The following is a 12,101-nucleotide window of genomic DNA, read 5'->3' on the forward strand; positions in this document are numbered from 1 at the left end:
CTCAGCGCTGGCCAAACCTAAAAATCACTCATCAGCAACATGCTGGCTAATCTTCTCATCACAGAAGCTTCATCTTCATCTACAACAATTACAGGTGTACCTAAACCCCAACAGATGAGATGGAGGATCCCTGATGGTGTTGCTATTATTTACAGATACTGGCAGGTTTGGGTATCCATGGTTTGGTTCAGTCTCTTTTTCCATCTTGCTGAATGCTCATCCACAAAAACTCCTGAGCATGCACTGGTGTAAAAAAGTACTGCCTTTTATTGCTGTTGTGATAAGAGATACAGAAAGCTAGGTTTCCACACCTTCTGCCTCTAAACCAGTCAATATTTTATCTATTATTTCCTCTATTAGCTACTATACATGCTAATGGGGAATGTCATTGTAACACCAGACCTACACTTGCTTTGGTGAGTTAGCAGCAAAGAGGGACGGTGGAAGAATCACAAAGGGGTGGGCAGGAAACTGGGGAAAGGAACTGGGATAGGAGAAAAAAAAAGCTAGTATCGGAGAAGAAGAAAATACAGGAAAGTCTGGTTCTCTGAGGCAGCACTGATATCTCTGCCCTGCCTGGGTTGGGTCCTACTGTAAAGGTAGAAGGAAGCAAGGGGAACAAATGCTTAAATGAGCAGGGAGAAGGGATAGGAAGAGAGATGAAGATAGGAGATGACATGTGGAAGATATTGGCATCACTCAGGAGAAGACAACAAACTTTGGCAGCTGATGGACAAGGCACTTGGAGGACAAGGAGAAGCCTCAGGAGCAAATAATCCTGACCTGGGGAATTTGTTCCAGTCCCTGGAGCTCTTGGCAACAAGGTCTCAAGAGCTTGGCAGGATTAAAACATAGTTTGGACATTTATGTGGATAACAAGAATGTCCAATGTGGTGGAAATTAGTCAAGAGGCTGGAAAGATGCTAATCCCCCCTCTTTCAAGACAGTTGAACTCTCAGGCCTCTCCGCCTCGATTCATCGCCCACAATTTTGTGTTTTGGGGACACCCGCAGTACCGAGCACCCTTTCCTCCTGGTGTGAAGGTGAATTGGCTCCTGCTTCGCCCACCCCTGGAGCCAATTTCACCCAAGGCCTGGAACATTAACTTCAACACTGAAAAGGGGATATTCTATTATGTGGGAATATTTCTGCATCTTTTAAAAATTTTGCTCCTCACACACCCCCTTCCCTACCCCCGTGACAATTAACAGCGATTCTTCCACTAACTCTTTGCAGCTTGCCTGGCTGCAGCCAGAGGGACGGTGCTTCTCCCACCTGGCACCATCTCATGACATTTAATTATCCTCCTTCCCGTCACACCGCTCATCTGCCGCTTGCATTTTACTGGCTGCAGCGGCAGATTCACCCGAACCCAGAAATGTAGCTTTGTGTTTGATGTACTTCAGTCACTCCTGACACCGCGGCCTCCTGTCCGAACTTGAAATTGTCTAAACTGATCCCTTTTCACTGATTTATTCCCTGTTTGCACCAGGCTGAAATGAGGGCCTAACCTGGAGAAAAAGGTTTCCAGAGGATGCAATGTTTTTCTTCCTTTGTGTTGTGAGGGGAAAGGGTGAATTCCCAAACTCTTCTCTTCAGCAGCTAAATCTAGTTGGGAAATGCTATTTTTTTGTCCTGGGGGGGGGAGAAGACTAAATTAATAATAAAAAATTTACTCTCATTTTTATGTGTTTTTGACTGCACAAACATGAGAAACAGTCCTTGCAGAAAAAGATACTTTGTCATTTAGGAAAGGAGACAGGGTTTATGTGTATTTTTTTACAAACTGCTGAAAACCTGGAGATTTAGCTTTTTGTTCTGTTCTGACAGAAACTCCGGCTAAACCTAAAAGTCACTTTCCACCGAGGGTGGAAGAGAGAACAGGAAGAACAAAACCACATTACTGGGAAGAGGAGAGTTTGATGCCTGGCGGCACGGTCTGGATGAGCCCCGTGGCTGCGGCCGCTGTGGGGCTGCTAGCCCTTGTGTGATGCGTCCATATCGGAGATTTTTCCCAGGGCCCCTTCCCCGTGCCTTCACGCTGACGGAGTTTTCAGCCTGTCACCTGCTTCCCTGCCAGGGAGCAGGACTGTTAACTTCTGCTGACAGGGGCACGGAGCCGCCCCTCCCCGTCCTTGATAACTCATGGCAGCAACACTTGCACAAATCTTTAATTGTTTAGTTTAAAGAATTGTGTTTTGACCGCAAGGGGATTTTGGCTGGAGCTCAAGAACTGATAATGATATTTTGCTGCCAAGACGTCTTCTTGGCTCTGCCTGTGTTAATGTTCACTTACAAGAAGCTCCAATTAACTGCATCAGCTCTCACAGAGTGAGAGCAAGCAAGAGTGGGAGAGAGAGATTATGTCTTTTTGCGAAAGAAAGAAAGAGAAAGCAAGAAAGAGAGAAAAAAAGAGAGAAAGAAAGAAAGAAAGAAAGAAAGAAAATCAAAGCACAACAATCAACACAAACAGCCTCCATGCAGCACTTGACCCACGGCAGGAGATGACTTCCAAGACATTGGTCCATGGAGTCTCAGCTCCGCTCCAGCCAGAGCCACCTCCAGCCAGCAGCTTCATCTCCCTTTGCAAGGCTGTTGCAATGCAAAGAACGTCCCCCAGCGAGCTGGTTCCAGTGACAATGAGGGCAGTGGGGGTGTGTGCTGTGCGGCCCTTTGGGAGCACCTTGGGAGTCTGGGGGTGTCTGACTGGGTGGGTGCCTACTGAGCCCTTCCCATTCCCACTTTTTGTGGGTGACAGAAGCAGGGAGGTAAAACAAGTGTGCTGGGACCGCTCCTCACTGCTCCCTCCAGCCTTGGACGGGGCTGATCCACAGGGCACCACGGAGCCATGATTAACCCCCCAGCACGGACACACAGGTTCAACTTTGCCCACTTCTTTCTCAAGTCCAACATGGGGAGACAAATGGCTGGGGAGACGCATGCTTTTGGGCTGCCACGTCTGAGTGGAGACCAAATAAACAAGCTGCAGCAGAGCTAAATGGCAGGGAGGTTTACAGAGAGCATCTTTCATCGGGAGGCGGGTGGGCACAGACCCTGGCCCTGTGCAGCCAGCTGGGCTGCAAAATGGGGCAGTTTTTGCCTGCACCTCTGCAGCGCAGCTCCTGCGCCAGCATCACCCTTTGCCTTGCAGGTGCCGGGTGCTGCCCGCAAAGTTTGAACCCAAAGCCCCGAGGATCAGAGGCTGCAGTAACGCTTTGGACCAGCTGCCTCTCCCAGAAGGACATGTTTCGGCTTGTTCGGGGGCTTTGGGAGATCCAACTGGGGGATTTCTCTCCAGAGCCGAGGCTGTGCCCCGAACGGCTAGGCGAGAGGGTCAGATCCTGCCCTGCTGGCTCACATTACACGAACCCGAAGACAGGAAGATTTAAGAGTGGAGATGCCACACAGTACAGTGTGTTGTTTGTCTGCCTTTGAAATAGGAGTTAGCGAGAGCGGGAGGGAGGGAGGGGGGCACCAGCCTGTTCCCCTGACTTATAGTTCCTTTCTGGCATTGAGGCGAATTGCATTGACTCTCTTTGCCTCTGTTGCTTCAGGTGCAGCTATGTTTTTTTACATGTTAATTTTTTCCTGTTTTATTATCCTGTCCCTCAGCCGCTACCAGAAACCCTCCACCAGCTCAGGGAATGTTTCCTTCAGCCGGCAGCTGGGATGCATTTGGCCAGGGAGAGCCCTGCCACCGCTGCTGGGCGCGTGGGTGCTCTTTGGGGTGCAGAGATGGGTGGCTTCTGCTGCCACCAGCCCTGAGATGGACCTGGGCAAAGCAGATCCCTTCCTAGAGGTGCTCAGGGTTGGCTCTGACCTCAGGAGCACCAGTGTGAATAGGGATTTCCCCTGAAGCCTGTGCATCTGAGATGAGAACATCTCTTGGTGAGACACTCTCTGCCCTGGGGACCTGTGCTAGCCACCACAAACCACAAGCAAAATGGTGTCACCTTGAGAGGGCCCTCACACCCTCAGGCATTTGTCTTGTCAGCTGCTTTGCACTGTCAAAATGGTTTGGAAAAGCAGCCATGCTCGGGAGCAGAGCTGGGAAGGATGAGTCAGGAGCAGGTGAGCTCCGGTTATCCCTGCATCCAGCCACTGGCACATCCAGGATGTCTCCATCCCCTAGACCCGCTATGTCACCTCTCTCCTGGTCCCTTGGGTGCTCTGCATTGCCTTTGGAAAAAACCTCTCCCTATTCATTGACTACATGAGGAGCATAAGCAGATTAAAGTTGAGTGCTACGGATATCCCCCAGCGGGAAACTCCGAGCAATTTATTCTTTCCCTGCGTGGCTCAGCTCCCCGGGAAGCAGGAGCCCTTTCCCTCCCCTCACCCTTTCCTGGCCCAGGTCACCAATTCTCTGGGGCAGAGTCTCTGCCCTCCTACACGGCTGTGCAGCACCCAGCTCCGCAGTGGGCTGGGACCAGCTGGGTCAATGCAGGAAAGTGCCTGCGACGTGCAATGGAAGAAGCGGCAGATTCAGTGCAATTCCCAGACCCAGGTCTGAAGCCTGTCGAAGCACGGATGGAGCTGGGATTTCTACCTGCCGCCAGACACAGATCCAGCTGGGGGTGGGGATGGGATGTGAGACAAATCTTCCATTTACATTTTAATTTCAATAAAATTGTTTTATTTTGTGTTTTATTACAGTGCTGGTGCAATAAAAGCATCCATTAGCCCCAGGGAGCCTCTCTTTGCATTAGAAGGTTTCTCAGTCAGAGTTTGGGCAGGACAGCCACGCGGCCTCCTGGTTTATCACCAAACCTGCTTAGCGCTCCACAAAAGAGAGGTCTCCTTGATGTAAACCCAATGCACAAGGGCAACTACAAGCCCTGAAATGCAACTTGGTCTCCTTTATTTACATAAACCACAAGGATAAACCTCCTGCAGGTAAGCACTGGGTGTTCCCTACTTATTACAGCTCCGTACCCTCCCTTCAGCTTTTGAAACCATGAGTCAGATCTAGCCCAAACCCAGAGACTGACTTTCAAAATCATGAGGGGTTTTTAAAATATAAGGTGTTTATTCTGTGGGGTTTTTCTTTTTTTATTTTCTCCCTTTCAAAATGGAAAACTTCCAGGTGCACTTTTTCAAGTTTTCCTCTTTATTTTAATGGAAGGTGCTCTCCTTTAAGTCAATAAAAATACCTAGGACACAGATTACCATTTGGCCCTCTGCTTGTCCGCTGGATTAATTTCAACTAAATTATAGGTAAAGAATGATTGATTATTGTGATGATTAAGAATTTATCCTCATATAATACCTTTCATCTGCAGAGGCACACCAGATATTACAGCTATAGGTACAGGAAAAAATCATGTGTTGATTCGAATCACAAGCCATCGGGAAGGAGTATGGATATCGTCATCCTGCTTCAGAAATGGCAAAGCCAGGCGCAGAGGACAAAGTGGTGGAGGGAGCAAGGTTTTACAGGGAGTCAGTATCAAGGCAGCAATGGGGCAGGTACCATAGTCCCAACCAAGCCTTTGGATCAGCTTTGACAACGTGAAGGTGTATGAAACCTCAGCTTGATGATGCTCAGAGCTAAATGCAGCGATTCCTCCATGCTGTCCTTGCACACTCGTCTCTGCCCGGTTGGACCACACACACAGACACGTCTGGTCCACCCTTGCAGCCCCTGCAAACATGAACATGCCAGTCAACCCAGCAATGAATCATGGTGGTTTTTTCTCCAGGCTTGGAGGTACAGGAGAAATTACTGTTGTTTGGGGTCTGAAATGCTTGGGAGGTGCTGGGTGCCATGGTGCAGCCTTAGATGGACAGGTCAGTTCTCATTCAAACCTCCTGAACCTGTCAGTCCAGGCTGTGAGTCCACACAGACATCTTGCTCTTGCTCATCACTCCTATTTTGCGTTTCCAACAAACAGACCCATCTGTGGGCGCCAGCTCAGACACACGTACAAACGTGGGGCGTGAAGGCTCAGCCCAGTGCACTGAAAAGGGGGTTTTGCTGGGGAGTTCAACAGTCAAGGCTCCACTTGGGGACCCACCAGCAAGGACCAGCTGATCTCATGGTCCTCACTGGAGTGAGCTCTCTGGTGGTCCCTGTCGTGGAAGAAGCCCACATGTGGACAGCCCTGATGGGTCTTGGCCATGCCTGCAACGTTTCAATTCCTCCTCAGCATCTCTGCTGCCCACCTGGGGTCTGGCAGGGTTTGGCATGCTGCAGCCAGGCTTTGGGGGGATATCCCACTTTGCCCCCCCGTTCCCATTCCTCCCCTTCCCAATGGTGATGGATTTATTTCCTTAGTGGAAAAGACAGCCCGTTTACAGTTGGGCTTTCACAAATGCATCTGATAGCGGCGCAGTAGGACAGGAAGATCCCACCCGCGGGGCCACGGCGCTCCCCGCAGCCCCCCGAGCCACCCCCCTCTCCATCCCCGGCCCACCGCCACCCCTTCCCCGGCCTCAGACAGTCCTCAAACAACAACTGTCTGCCTGCCCGGCTAATCCCTCACAGGTGACCTCAAGACAGCCGACGCCTCTCGCTAAACTCTCACATTCCTCCGCGCCGCATTAACCCCTCCGGCACCGTGTCCCGGCCCCCGTGGCGGCGGCTGTGCTGGGGTCCCAACTGGTGGGACCCTTCCCCACCCGCTCCCCTTCCCCGCAGGGCTGGGAGCTGCCTGATGCTGCCTGGATCATCCCCTTTCCAGAGCTCCCGGTCAGAGGTTAAAAGCCTAATGTATTATTATAAAGCCAAAAAGAAAAAGCCTTGCATTCTCCCCTATAAATCTTCCTAACAACCTCGGCACATGTGGGAGCCAGACGATGCCCCAGCCTCTCCCCCCGACTTCGCTCCTGTACCCACTCGCCATGCTTCATTTCATCGCCGCAGCAAGGGGCAGCCCTGGGACAGTGCCCATGTCCAGGAGCAAGGGATGGTCTCGCCAGCACAGCGGGCAGAAGCAGCAGGTAGGGCTCTGCCCTGTGCCACCTTGGTCCTTCTCCCACTGTCCCTGGCTGTCCCCGCATCAGCTACTTTCCCATCGCCCTGGAGGAGGGAAGGATGCTTTTGCCTCTTTGGCCAGCAGTGGGTCTCCCTCTGTGTCCTCAGCAAGATGTCCCAGGCCAGGCAGGTCTCTTGGCACAGCCTTCTGAAGTCCCAGCCCCAAGGCAATGGGACTGTGGGAGCTGCAAGGCTGGGGATGATGAGGAAGCTTAGAGGGCTGAATGTTTTCAGGGTACCCATGGGGAGCAGGGGGGCAGCCACATCCCAGGACTTTGTGGCACCTCACAGTGCTTGCAGCCCCATGCCTGCCTGGACAGACCTTCTGTTCTGGCCTGCAGCATCCCCAAACCATCCGGCCCGGGTCCCTCTGTGCTATGTGGGGGGACAGCAGCTCTTCCATCTCTGCTCCCTGCCACTCTGTGCTTTTATTTTTTTTCTCTTTTAACTCAAGCAAGACCTCAGGAACCAAATTATTTCTAGTGTAAATAACCTGGCTTCAGCAGGTCCGTGCCGGTAACACTGGACCACCGGCTGTTTGATCAATGGTAAGCATTTAATACCTGTGCAGAGATTTGCTACAGCATGACAACAGCTGTGGGGAACAAAGGCTCGGCTTTTCTCTTCTTCTCCTTTTTTTTTTTTCTAATATATACATATATTTTTTAGGAGTGATGCCAAAGTTTCCGGAGATCAAAGTGAAACCAGTGTCCAGAGATGATCGAGACAATAAAACGGAAGAAAGAAAGAGAAAGGGGGGAAGAAAAGCGGGCTCAGACGGGAAGGCTGCGCTGGGAGCTGGGAGCTGCAGCCGAGGATGCTGCGGGCGCTGCGCAGGCTGCACCGTGCCCTCTGCTGGCTGCGGCCGCCGCCGGGCCGGGGCCGGATCCGGATCCGACCCTGCCCGGGGGAGCAGCCCTGGCTGCACCCCTGCCCTGGGCTCCTGGGGGAAAGGCCCTCGGCGATCCCTCGGCAGCCCGCACCCCATCCCGTTGTCCCGCTCCGGTGGGCAACGGCAGCTCCCACGCAATGGCCAACGGGATACCCTGCCTGCGGCGAGACTCCCCGATGCAGGCTGAGGGGTACGAGGGGTTTCCCTTCTTGTCCTGCACCTCCTTGGGAGGCGGCTGCAAGGGGCCATGACTCCTGCTTGGGGGTAAGGGAACAGAAACAGAGAGGGGACCCTGAGACTGCAGCCCCAGCCTCTCCCCACTGATGCCGGCCCTGGGGCAGAGAGCGCAATGGGAACGGGGCGAGGGGAGGCATTCGAAGCCTGGCAAGGTTGACTTTATGGGCAAGGCAGACAAGGAGTCTAGGAAGGTTTACCTTGCAGCTGGGGAACAGCCACTGCTTTACATGCTGCTGCCATGTTTGTATCCAAAACCCAAAGAAACTTCCAAGGTGGCTTCCCGTGGAGCAAAGCAGAGCAACGCACTTTCCTCCTTCATGGACGCCTTTCTAGGGTGGGCAGCAAAACTGCCTCAAAAGTCAGCCCTAATGCCCAGGGACCCCGGGAAGGACGCACAAATGGAACACATGGCCCATGCCTGAGTTACGTCTCCATTGGTTTCAATTAGCCAGGGTTTGGTTTTTTCCTTCCTTCGTTGCATCCTCCACATTTTCCCCCAGACTTCAGGCAAGCCTGAAGCTCCAACCAAATAGAGGCCTATAAATCATGGCCATTTCCCAAGCTTTTGCATCTGAGCCAAGAGAAGCCATTGATTTATTCTTATTTTTGAAGCAAACCAGTCCATGGGCAAACATTTGCTGGAAAGCCAGGATAGACCCAGACTAGAGCAATCTGCTGTCGCCCCCTTCAACACCCAAACTCCAGATCCAAGAGCCTGGCCCCTTCTCTGACCCAGGTCATGGTTTTGGGTCTCTAAGGAAGCCAGCTGAGTTGGCGAAGACCTGGGGAACAGATGAGTTTTTTACTCAGCTCCTCAACCTCACTGGGGCTCGGGTTGGACTCCTCCATCATTGCACCAAGGAGCAATTTGCACCCCTTGTCTTTGCCTTTGCAGGCCGTATGGAAACAGCCTCTCCTGAGCCGAATGGAGAGGAGAGGAACACTTCTTGTTACAGCTCAGCTCTCCCCTCCATCAGATCTGCCTTTAACTCCCCTGCTTTAAATGCCCAGAGTGGTGTGAAAGCGACTTTCTCACCTGGACATGCTGAGCAGGCTCTTTTGGAGAAGAAAGGCCCACAAACAAACAAACCAGCAGGATTTGTCTGTGAACAAACTGTGAACTGCGACGGAGCGTCTTTCAACCTACAAATCCACCTAAGCACCAAGCGCCAGCTGCAGATCGATCGTGCTGATCAAAAAAATGAATATTTGTTTCAAGGGCTCACCAGATATCCCCAAGACACTGGTTATTTGGTAACTTATTCTGTAAACATCCAGGGGTGGCTCACTCAACTTTCACAAGGTATTTGCTCTCAGCTCTCGGCTCTACTTTCTTAAGGCTGTTTTTGAGCTTTGCCATCCAGCTCTTCTCTCCCTGCCTTTGGCTTAGCTGAGCTCAGCGGCTGCAGCATAGCAGATATTTGGGTTGGGACGGAGGCTTGGTCCTGACTGCTTGATCTGGGCAGAAGTAGGGCTTTAATCCTAACCATTAGGAAATCACGGCTCATGTGTCCCCCACCTGAGGTAGCGAGCTTAAAAATCATCAAGAAAACCCAGTGTTTACTTTCTGGGTTTCACATTGCTCCAGTTCATATTTTTGAGCTTTATCTCAGCCACAAGGACAAGAAAATATTTTTTTTATAAAAAAGGAAAGAGACGAGATTTTCACATAACCGCACGATTCCAGAGGCTTTAAACATCTCCAGATTTTGGGAGACTCACAATAAAAATCCTAAGGATTGGTAAGATGTTGGGCTGCTTAGTTTGGCTGGTCAGCGTGGCCCAGAGCTGTGAAGAGCCCACACGGAAAGGTCTGAGTCCAGGTTTTATCCGAGGCACAGGACGTGTTTGCAGCTGGGGCTTTGGTGTTGGCTTGTTTTTTGGACGAGCTGAAAAAAACTATTGCAACAGCCTCTATGAACGCCAGCAAGCTCTGGATTTGAGAAAAGCAATCCACCAAGGTTTAGGTAAATTGTCTCAGTCCCTGTTAGGTTTTCCCTCCCAGCTCACTCGTATTGCACCATGAGTGAGCAGCCATGCAGCACCCAGCTCACTGGGTACCCAGAAACCAGGTCCCCAGCAGGTCGGGACAGCCTTGCCCAGGCGATCAGGCTCCGTGTACCTGAGCTGACCCTGGACTGCTCAAGGATCCCAGGTAAGTGGGATATTCACCTCCACAGACTCAAGCTCAGGCATATCTCCTCACCTTTCCCCAGCCCAAGACACCCACTCTGACCTGCTGCAAGCGAGAGGTGATGGAGAGAAGAGATGCTCATGAGCCCGTCACTGCCTACTGCCAGCTGCCCAGTCCCTGGCTGGTGCCGGCTTCTAGGGTCCATGCATGACTCTCCCCTCCTGTCCCTGCAGCCACAGTGCCTGAGGGAGGACTGAAACCAAGGGCAAAAGGCTTATTACCCTCCAAGCCTGGTGCTAGATCCATCGATATCAGTGTCTTGCCTTAGCCGATCTTGAGAGATAAGTGAATCCCCCGCGCCGTCTGACAGGCGGGTAGACATTAATAATTATGTACTATTTAAGGCTGATTGAAAATGAAGAGGTGGAGGTGTTGGGACAGATGTGGCAGTGCCAGATGGATTGTGATTAGATTAGCACCGTTCCATTTGACGGGATCTGAACCATGCTTTAATCATTTATTGTGAAAGCTCAGCTCCGCGCCAGCACACAGGCGCGCGTCGCCCTCCCTGTTGCTCCGCTCTTGCAACATTTGTTAGTTTGGATCACCCTGCTACAAGTTGTCTTTACTTGAAACGTGTTGTGTTTACAGCCGGTATTTCAAACCCTGATCCCTCCCCTCTGCCTCTCATCTCCTTGTTTGTACAAAGCCTCCTGCAATTGCCGAGCTGAGCCTGTTAGTCACTGCCGTCGTATAAACAACACAGGCGAGCAGTCATCTCTTCTGCCATGAAACGAGTCACGTAAGTGATGAGTGGGACCCTGACCAAAGAAGGGCCCAGCGGGCAAAACTCAAAGCAGAGCTGGACGAGCTCCTGGAGCAGCATTTTTGCCCCCTCTACTGCCTCCACTCCCGGCTGGATTCAGAGCACACGTACCCCACACGATCCCAACGGCACTTGGCCTTTGGTGGGGATCCCGCTCCTCTATGACTGGCCTGTTTGCACCAAATACATCAAAAAGTGCTTCACCAGACCATGCCACGGGACAGAAGCTGTCGGCTGTGTTACAGAACAATGCAGCAGTCCAGGAGGACAAGGGAAAAATAAAATAAAATGCCACTATGCACTTGAGATCCCTGGAGCAATAAAGGGAGGCAGAACAGGATTACCTGGGTAACTGGAAACTAGCTCAAGACCCTCACTGGCAGTGTCATGCAATTTTAATTATCATAAGTGGTCTGGATCTCAATGGATGGAAAAACTTATTATTGTTATTATTCCCTTCAAACGTGATAGGTTTTAGTTAAACACACATCCATATCTATTAATCATGAAACATTTAAGATGGAGCCAAAGTAATTAGCCAAGATTTAGACTGCAGGGATCACCTTAAAATAAAACATAATGCAGTTGCCTCCCTGTAGTCCTTATTCAGCCATTCGTTTTTAGATTTTACTGCTCCCTGGATGTTAAACTTGGGGCGTGCGGGGGATAGGAAGCTTTCAGATCCTGAAGTCCGTCTTCCCTGCATCCTGACAAGGGTTTCTGGGTGGATGGCTATCTGGTGCTGCTGAGTTGATCCAAATTTGCAAAGATGCAACAGAGGTGGTTGCATCTCAGTGGCAGTGAAAAAGGCTTCTGCATCTATGTGACGTTTGTGAAGCACATCCAGATGAAAGGCAGACTAACTGTAAGCTATTATTATACTGTCTAATATAGTTTAATATGTGTGCACTACTTTCTATAGAGTGCAATACAATCAAAACCACATTACTTCTCCATGTGGGTAGTTTTCCTGCATTGACTGGTTTCCAAAACAGATGTGAATTCTTAGCGAGGTCTCCCGCCCCTCTCCTTAAAG

The sequence above is a fragment of the Accipiter gentilis genome, chromosome 29 (assembly GCF_929443795.1).
Source record: "Accipiter gentilis chromosome 29, bAccGen1.1, whole genome shotgun sequence".
Classification (NCBI taxonomy): domain Eukaryota; kingdom Metazoa; phylum Chordata; class Aves; order Accipitriformes; family Accipitridae; genus Astur; species Astur gentilis.